At 53.8% G+C, this 9030-nt stretch overlaps 1 long non-coding RNA gene across 1 annotated transcript in view; it reads left to right on the forward strand.

Moving 5' to 3' along the window:
* The first annotated feature begins 161 nt into the window (after window positions 1–161).
* Window positions 162–9030, forward strand: part of LOC106148127 — a 15736-nt gene continuing 6867 nt past the window's right edge. The window contains exons 1-2 of the long non-coding RNA XR_001233291.1: window positions 162–240; window positions 5765–5864. This is a non-coding gene — a long non-coding RNA (uncharacterized LOC106148127). The remainder of the gene's footprint in view (window positions 241–5764; window positions 5865–9030) is intronic.

A 9030-nucleotide genomic window follows, 5' to 3' on the forward strand; every position in this document is an offset into this window, starting at 1 on the left:
GCGGGTCCCGGTTGCAAGGAGCCGCGGGCGCCGTCGCAGGGGCACGAGCCCGACGAGTCCGAGGAGGAGGAGGCGGGCGACGTGGAGTCCGCGTGGCCGGCCCAGCCCCAGCCCGGGGAGAAGACCCAGGGGTCGAGGCCAAGGAGCCCGTGCGGAGGCGGCGGGGAGCGGGCCATCGCGGCGCTGCGGGCTCGGGAGGCCGGGGCCACCTCCAGGCCGGAGCTTTTATCCCGACCAAAGGTGCGAGGTGGCCCCCCGCCAGGTTGCAGAGAGGTGTCAAAACCCACAGAGCCCAGGCAAGGTCTGGGCAGGGGGGCCCTGGGAAAGCCGGCCCATTTGCGGAGGTGTGGATTCTGACTCCTCGGGGCCTTAATGGGGCCCCCACTGCCCGGGAAGTGTGGGAGGGACAGTTCACATCTGGACGAAGCTGCTGAGCTTCGCGCCTGCTCCCACCGCGCTCCACGCTTTCCCACCCATCCGCTGCAGGGTGGGTGCCCGGGAGCCCCCCGCAGGTGGTGCCATGGCCTGCGTGTCTCACGGGCCCTCTTCAGGAGTTTTCTCCTGTGCCATCCTCAGCCTCGGGGAGCTGTGCCCAGCAACTCACCCCAGAGCCCTACCATGGCCACGGGGAGGGAGCGCGCTTTTGGGGGAGCCTCTCTGGGGTCCCCAGGACCTGCCTTTGCTGATTGGCTGAGTGACGCTGAGAAAAATCATCTCACTGCCCATGTTTCTTTCAACGCCTGAAGTTTGGAACCCAGCTCTCTGCAGAAGGCATAATGGGCCATGGAAATGGGTGATGGGCCCCAGACTGGCCTGTTCCTTATGCGGCCTTAGCAGGTCACCGACCACCTGTGAGCCCAGGTGGCCTCACCCATCCGGTAGTGAGGGAAGATGCCTGCTGCCTGGGATGAGCCCTGTGGAGCCCTTGGAATCATGGGCCTTTTGCTGGTATCGTTTTAAAAAGAAGGTACTAACGTTCAGTGGACTTTAAGGGCATTATTTATTGCGTTCATAATTATTTAGCAGCTGGTAAATGCCAGCCACACCAGGGTGACCAAGCTAGTCACCACCTCTGCCCTCCTGAGATTTCAGTCTTGGAAGACACATGAACAGCCAGCTATATAACTAGGAGCTCTGCCACTAGTTAGGTGCCCTCGGGCAGGGCCTTTAACCTGAACTTAATCAAAACTCAGTCAAGCAGGAGTAGTGACTATAGTGTCTACTCACAGGACTGATGTGAGAAATGACTGACAGCAAAATTGACCACGTAAACTTCTCAGTGACAGTTACACCTTGAGGGAGGCGTCTGGGTTTTGTGATGCCAGGGAAAGGGCTGAGCCTGAGGACTGGGAGGGCCGGAGACAGTCAGGCTCTGGGCACTGAAATGCAGAGGTTGCAGCTGGGCCCTGAGCGTGAGTAGGGTTTGAGCAGGGAGAGGGGAGCACGGAGAACATTCCAGAAAGACCTGTCCAAGCAGAGGCCTGGCCGTGAGCCCCCGGGGCGCTGGGGGGCTGGGGTTGGGCTAAGGAATTGGATGTCGTTCCAAAGCCATAGGAAGTGTAGGATTTTTGAGAAGAAGGGTGACATAATTTTAAAAATCAGCCATCAGGGCCGGGGACAGAGCTCAGTGGCACAGTACCTGCCTGGCAAGTGCAAGGTCCTGAGTTTGAGTCCCAATACAAAAAAACAAAACAAAACAAAACATCAGCCATCACCTAAAGGTGACCATGACAACAGCATTCAAAAATAGATCAGCCCACAGCAGCCTGAAGCAGCAGAGGGCCTCATAAATTTTTCTTCTCTTTCTTTTGAACTCTCAACGATCCTCCTGCCTTAGCATAAACTTTTCATGTCTGTTTTTTAAAAATCAATTTTAATTACCCGAGTTACATAATCAGTCTGTTTCTCTGTGAGAAATAAAAGTGTGATAGGTGAGGCTGGAGTCCCCTTAACCACCCTGTGACTCGCTGGAGGTGGCAGCAGTTTCTATTTTTTTTTTTTGTTTTTGTTTTTGTCTTTTGAGACAGGGTCTCACCATGCAGTGCAGGCTGGCCTTGAGCTCACTTTGTAGCCCAGGCTGGTCTCAAACTCACAACGATCCTCCTGCCTCAGCCTCCCAAGTGCTGGGATTACAGGGGTGCACCACCACGTCTGGCCTGGCAGCAGTTTCTAGGCTGTGCATCTGCATAAACTCAGAATCCTCAAAAGGCACACAGTGCTTAGTGTCCTTTGGGTCTGTCCCCCTGCCCTGAATCCTCGTGCTGGAAGCTTGGTCCCCAGTGCAGCGGGTTGAGAGAGGTGTGCCTTTGGTGCTGACTGGGTCCTGAGCCCGCTGTACTTGTGAGTGGCCTGTTTACTTTGGGACTGACGTGCACTCGGGAAGAGGTGTTGCTGGGAAGCAGGCGCGCTGTAACGTGCTTGCTCTGTCTTGGCATGCAGTGTCCCGTGCCGTTACCGGATGCCAGTGCCAAGCTGTTGGACCTTCCAGGCTCCAGACTGTCAGAAACACATTTCTTTACAAATTACCCGGCCTGTAGTACTCAATCAGCAATGGAACATGAGCCAAGACACTACTTATGCAGGTCTGTTACGCATACTCTGCATTGTACATCTTACCGTGCAATGCCGGGATTACAGGCGTGTACCACCAAGCCCTGCAAAAGAGCACATGATTACAGACCATTCTATATCAGGACTCCTTTTTGCTAGTAAGGGGTCAAATTGCTGGGCATGCTGGGGCACACTTATAAGCTCCGCCGTCTAGGAGGCTGAGACAGGAGGATTGCAAGTTCTAGTTCAGTCTGACAACTTAGTGACTTAGACCCTATCTCAAATTTTAAAAAGGGGCTAGGATGAGTCATTTGTAGGACAACTTTGCACCTCAAGATTCACAATGTTAAGTGAAATAAATCAGACACAAGTTTAAATATCACACAGATTCTCTTATATGAGAAAAGCAAACTATAAAGAACAAAATAAAAAACATAATAGGAAATAAGAGGTAAGTCTTCTGCAAAAAGGAAGGGAACTGAGAGATGGAGGGAGAAGGAAGGAAAGAGAAGGGAAGGGAATGAAGGAAAGAATTAAGATGCTGTGTAATGGCACGAGCGACCCACCAGGAGTGTAATCATCATGTACTGGAATCATGTAACCAAAAAAATGAAAATTTTAAAAGGCGGGTTAGGGATATAGGTCTATGCAAAGGTCCTGGCTTCGATCCCAAGTACCACAGGGGACAAGGGGGGCAGTGAAAGTTGGGTAGGTTATTGTGGGTATGCCCTTGGAACATTAATGCAGTTTTCATAGGCCCTGTTAGTTGGTGTCAGAGTTGTTACAAAGAGCAAGACCAAGGCTGTGTGTGGCAATGCATGCCTATAATCCTAGCACTCAGGAGGCTGAGGCGGGAGGATCACTGTGAGTTCAAGGCCAGCCTAGACTACATAGTGAGACCCTGTCTCAAAAACAAGACTGGGATAGGGATGTAGCTCAGTGGCATAGCACCTGCCTGGCAAGCACAAGGCCCTGAGTTCAATTCCTGATACAAACAAACAAATAAGACCAAGACCAGCTCCTCCATAGGTCTATCTTGCTTCATAATCTCTTGTCTACACATCTTCCCAAATTAGTGATGCCACTGGCCATCAGGGCCTTACCAGTGTGTGAAGAAGCTGGCACCATGTTCTGGGACCCCCATTACTGTGACCTCATGAAAACTTTTTTTCTTTACAAATTACCCAGCTTCTGACATTTTGATATAGCAATGGAAAACATACTAATCCAATGATATAAGAGGGTTTAAAACAAGATTTCAAAAGTAGTATCTCCTGCTGGGCATAGTAGCGCATGCCTATGATCCCAGTACTCAGGAGGCTGACGCAGGAGGATTGTTACAAGTTTGAGACCAGCCTGGGCTACAGAGTGAGCTCAAGGCCAGCCTGGACTGCATGGGAAGACCCTGTCTCAAAAAAGAAAAAAAAAATAGTATCTCCTAACAGAAGAGGGGGCATTCAATCCTAGACTTCTTTTTTGGTACCAGGAATCAAACTCAGGACCTCATTCTTGCCAGGCAGGCACCATGCCACTGAGCTGTACCCCGGCCCAATCTTAGACTTTTTAAGTTAGAATAATGGCCGATGGAATGTAAGTACATCATTTATTCATCCAAGACCACACAGCACTGTAAATTTCTTGACATATTACCTATCAAGGAATGAACTCACATGTACCTGACAGTTATAAGTGACATTCATCAGGTTTCACAGACGTGGCTTTCAAAACATCTGCAGTGATACCTAAGTTCACAGGCACTTCTCTTTGCACACAGTTTGGTTCACAAACAGAAGCATTTGGCAAATTTCGTTTTTGTTTGCAAACTCTGCATTGGGTGGTAAATACGACCATGGCCACCATTCTGGCATGAACACAAAGATGATCAACTTTTCCAAAATCGTAGAACAAACTAAGTTCATGAATGGGGGCACCACTGTAACTGACAAATAATAATTGTACATATTGCTGGGGTGCAGCTGACATTTCAGTGCATGGATACAGTGTGTAGTGACCACATTGGGGAACTGGCCTATCCATCACCCCAAACATTTATCATTTCTTTGTGCTAGGAGCATTCAAAATCCCCTCAGTTAGTTGTTTGAAATTACACAATTAGTTGTCTTCAACCATAGTAACCCTACTGTGATACAAGACATTAGAAGTTACTTCCCCTACCCTTCTGCAGCCCTGTACATAGAAAGCTTGGACTACACTCTGGAATTTCAGTGTGTTTTTACTGATGTTTCTGACTCCCACTTTTTTTTTTTTTTGGTACTGGGAATTGAACTTAGGACCTCATGCTTGCCAGGCAGGTGCTGTGCTGCTGAGCTACATCCCCAGCCCTGACTTGTCACACATTTTAACCACAGTATAATATTCCATTGCAAAAAAAACCCTCAGACACTCCATTGCAAATCACCTACTAGAGTCTGTCCGTTACTGATGCCTCTGTAGTGTGATTTTAGTTTTCTGCAGAGCCAAGCAGCTGCATATGCAGTGGTGGAATGGCTTTGTGGTTTCTGCTACAGTTGTGACCTCCAAAGATCCAGAACACACCCCCACACCTATAGTATCAGTCCACAGGGAAGTCCCTTGTTTGACGTTGATGATTAATGAGCACAGGGCCCAAGCACAGGGCCCTGCATGCGGTACCTGTTACTCTTCCCTCTCTGGGTTAGCCTGGCCTGTGTAGCCTTGGCTTGGCCTGGCCCAGAGCCCTGACTGTGGGATGTCACAGCCTAAGTTCTGGCACCTGGGCTCGGTGTGGTCCTGGCTCTTCCCTGGCCCCTCAGCCAGGTTCCTGAAGCATAGAGCACATTGTGGCATCCTCATCACCAGGAGGGAGCCCAAAGCAGCTCCCCTGCTGGTCCTGGGAGGCAGCGTCCTCTGAGGTTAGAGCCCGTTTCTAAGTCTCAGGGGCCTGGTTTAGTTCCCAGCTCCGGCACTTGGGAAACTTACCCTCAGTTTTCTCATCTATAAAGTGGGGATTCTGACACTGGGGTAACTGGGGTAAAATAAGGTACTACCTGGTGTAGTATTTAGCTGGTGTTAGGCGTATAGCAAGCTCAGGGCAGCAGAGCGGGTAAAGGAATAGACTGATCGCAAGGGGGCTGTTTCTTCAGCGCTGGCCCTGGTGGAAGGAAAGTGATTGGCCCCTCTGTGACTGTCCAGTCCCAGGCCTTGGGTGCCCCTCATCTCCCCCTCTCTCCTCCAGGACCTGGCCAGCGCCATCCTCAGCGGGACTCCAGCTCCTCACCACAGCTGGAAGGCAGAGGAAGCAGGAGAAGTCGGGTGCCTGGCACTGCTGCTAACAGGTGAGCATAGCCAAGGCTACGTGGCAGCCTCAGAACAGCTGCTCATGTGATAGGGCCTGGCCCCGGGGGCCCGACCCGCCTGCCACAGCCTGGACCCTAACACAGGGCACCTCTTGGCGAGTGGGTATGGAGCCTGAGTTTCCTCTGTGCCAGAACCTGCGCTGGGTTCAGAGCAGAGAAGCGCGGCGTGGGCCCCAGCCCAAGGGGCTTTCTCCGAGTTCTCTTAGCAGCTGACCTACCTGTTCTGGAGGAGGCAGGCCAGCACCCACAGGTGTATCCTGCCTGAGATGGGAACCGCTGGGCGTGGTCATGAGTGTATTGACATGAGCTGACGTGGCTAGTTGCTACACAGCACCTTTTTTTCGTCTTTTTGAGGCAGGGTCTCGCTGTGCAGTTCAGGCTGCCTTGAGCTCACTTTGTAGCCCAGGCTGGTCTCAAACTCACAAAGATCCTCCTGCCTCAGCCTCCCCAGTGCTGGGATTACAGGCATGTACCACCACGCCCGGAGCCACACAGCATGTATTATACCTCTATTCACCTTTGCTCCTTAATAATAGAAGGACCTGCACTGTGGCTGGTAACATGCAGACAGAATGGCCAGTGTCAGTGGTTTCTGGGAGAGCTCTTTATTTTATTTACTTAGTTATTTCCTTTTGTTGAGCTGTCACCCTGTGTTGCCCAGGCTGGCCTGAAATTTAATGGTTACAGAGGATAGACCTAAGCCAACCCTCCAAATTCACTGTGCCCCATCCTGGGAATTGAACCAAGCTAGGGAGGTGAGGGCTTCCATTCCCCAGGCAGCGAGGGCCACACCTACAGTACATAGTGAAACCGGGGCATGGGTGATGAGGCTTGGGGACAAGCTCTAGCTCGGGGAGAGCGTTTGGTGAGGGGCTTGAAGCCAGGTCACCTGCAAAATAGCTGAAGGGCTTGGAGTGTTTGATCCAAGAATAAAAAGTGAGAGGATGTAGTAGTTCCCTCCAAAGGCCTGGAGCTAGCGGGGCCTCCAGGGAGAATCTGAAGGGCTTTCTAGGGTCAGAGGCTGGGCCCTGTGAGGCAGAGAGCAGCTGCTCTGGGGTGCAATGAGAAGAGGCCAGAAAATGATGCCCCAGTGCATCTGGGACCAGGAGTGGGGGAGCGTTAACAGCGCCTGCTAAGCACCACACAACACGATGCTGGTCCTGGTGACCTTCCAGAGCTGCGGCCCTGAATCAGGGAGGGGACAGGAGGCGCAGCCTCAGCACTCTGGCTGTCCCAGCACAAGGCAGTCCAGAGCAAGGTCTCCAGCAGCTTCAGGCTTGGCCACCTACCCCTCCTCCATGCCCAGAGCCTGTGGCTTTGCTGCGTCGAGCAGAACCACTATGCTGGGCCAGCCTGGTGCTGCCAGTGACCCGAAGTCAGGTAGGAACCATGTGGGAACCAGGGCCTGAGCTGCCCCTCAAGTTCACCCAGCCCTGGACCTGCAGAGGGTGAGGACAGATGCTGTCCCTGTCGAGCCTACCCTGGTGGCTGAGCACAGGCTCTCCCACACCAACAGCTCCCTGCTGCCACAGTCTGCTCTGGGGAATCTGCCCCCACTGTCCCCCTGAGCAGGTAGCATAGGGTTGGCAGCAGGGCGAGGGATGAAGCCACCTTGTGGTGGGCCTCTGGACGCCAGTCTCCCTTCTGGTCCTGTCCGAGGCCCCTCGGGACCTGGGGTGTCGGGCTGCGGGAGCGCAGGCGGGAGGGTGGGCAGGGCGAGCGCCGGGTGGTGTTCTCATTACCAGCGAGCCCGGGGCCACCTTCACACCTCCTGGCTGCCCGCTGACACAGAAGGTGTCAACTTGGGAAAGCGAGTGTGTGGGGGCCGCCAAAACAGCCCAGAGCATTGTCCTGGGGCGGGGGTGGGGGCTAGGGGAAAGGTGTGTGTGTGTGTGTGTGTATGTGTGGTGGGGTGGTCTGCAAGAGTCCCTTCTGCATCCCTGAACAGCCACAACGAGGGCACAGCCAGGGAAGTCCGATGACACGGTCTGCCTGCCAGAGCATGACCAGTGTCACTGTAGCTGAGAGCCACCGGGGCAAGGTCACAGAGCAGCCAGCCTGTCCCCAGGCCTGCACCGATCAAACCCCACAGCCCCAGCTCAGAGGAGGACACTGGGCACGGCCGGAGAAGCCCCATCCCTGACCTCTGGTTCCCAGAGCCAGGAATCCCACTGCAGGACACTGGCGTAGAGCCGTGGGCCGGCTGTGCTTGTGGCACAGGGCTGGGCTCACTGCGGCCCCACAGGAACGAGTGGCTGCTCCTGCAGGCACCATGGACCCAAGACCTGGCCCCTACCGGGTGGTTGGGAAGGTCCCAGGAAAGACAAGGGCCTGGAACTGGGGGTTTCCTTCCCATCACGAGATTTTGCTACAGCTGGAAGCCGTGGGTAGGGGGCCAGTGCTGGGGCTGGAGCCCTAGGGGAAGGCGGGATGGCATGGACCAGCAGGTGCGCTTGGCCCTGCCTATTGAGTGGGGAGCTGGGGTGTGAGGGAGACAATCTGAGGAAGGAGAGGGCAGGAGGAGAAGAGCTGAAGTGGGGAGCCAGTCAGGAGGCACAAAAAGGGGGTGGTGCCTTTGGGCTGGGGCAGTTGCTGGGTCTGGAAGCTGCCCTCTGTCCTTCCTCCAATGAGAAGGCTGAACCATGAAGCCGGTGCAGCAGCTGTGGCCAAGCCAGCAGGGGTTTCACTCCCGACCTGGGGCTCAGTCTCTACATCTCTGAAATGGGTATCTGCTGAGGAGTGAAGGGGACCTTTGTCTGTGCCCTGTGGGGGGTGCTTCCGAGGCCCTGCAGCTCCCGGGAAGGACAAAGAGGACAATAGGTGCTACCCTCGGGCTTGGACTCTACTCTTGGGGTGGAAACTAGCTGAGGAGGGGCCTGTAGAAGGTTTTTGGCCTCCCTCCTTCCTTGTCTTTCTTTCACCAAAGAAATGCGTGCTTGTGCCCCTTATAGAAAATAGGAAAGTATGGACAAGACAAAGGAAGGGAATGTAAAGCACCCTGGTTCCATCTACCCGGAGAGAAGCAGCTCTAATGCTGCACCCTTTGCCAGGCGCACCTTTCCTGGGCACCTCTGTCCCCCTGGGCTAGGCACAGAGGCACTGAGGCACAGTGTGGCACTTCCTGAGGGTGTTTTCAAGTTTCTGG

The sequence above is a fragment of the Chinchilla lanigera genome, unplaced genomic scaffold (genome assembly GCF_000276665.1).
Source record: "Chinchilla lanigera isolate Chin_1 unplaced genomic scaffold, ChiLan1.0 scaffold00015, whole genome shotgun sequence".
In the NCBI taxonomy this organism is placed as follows: Eukaryota; Metazoa; Chordata; class Mammalia; order Rodentia; family Chinchillidae; genus Chinchilla; species Chinchilla lanigera.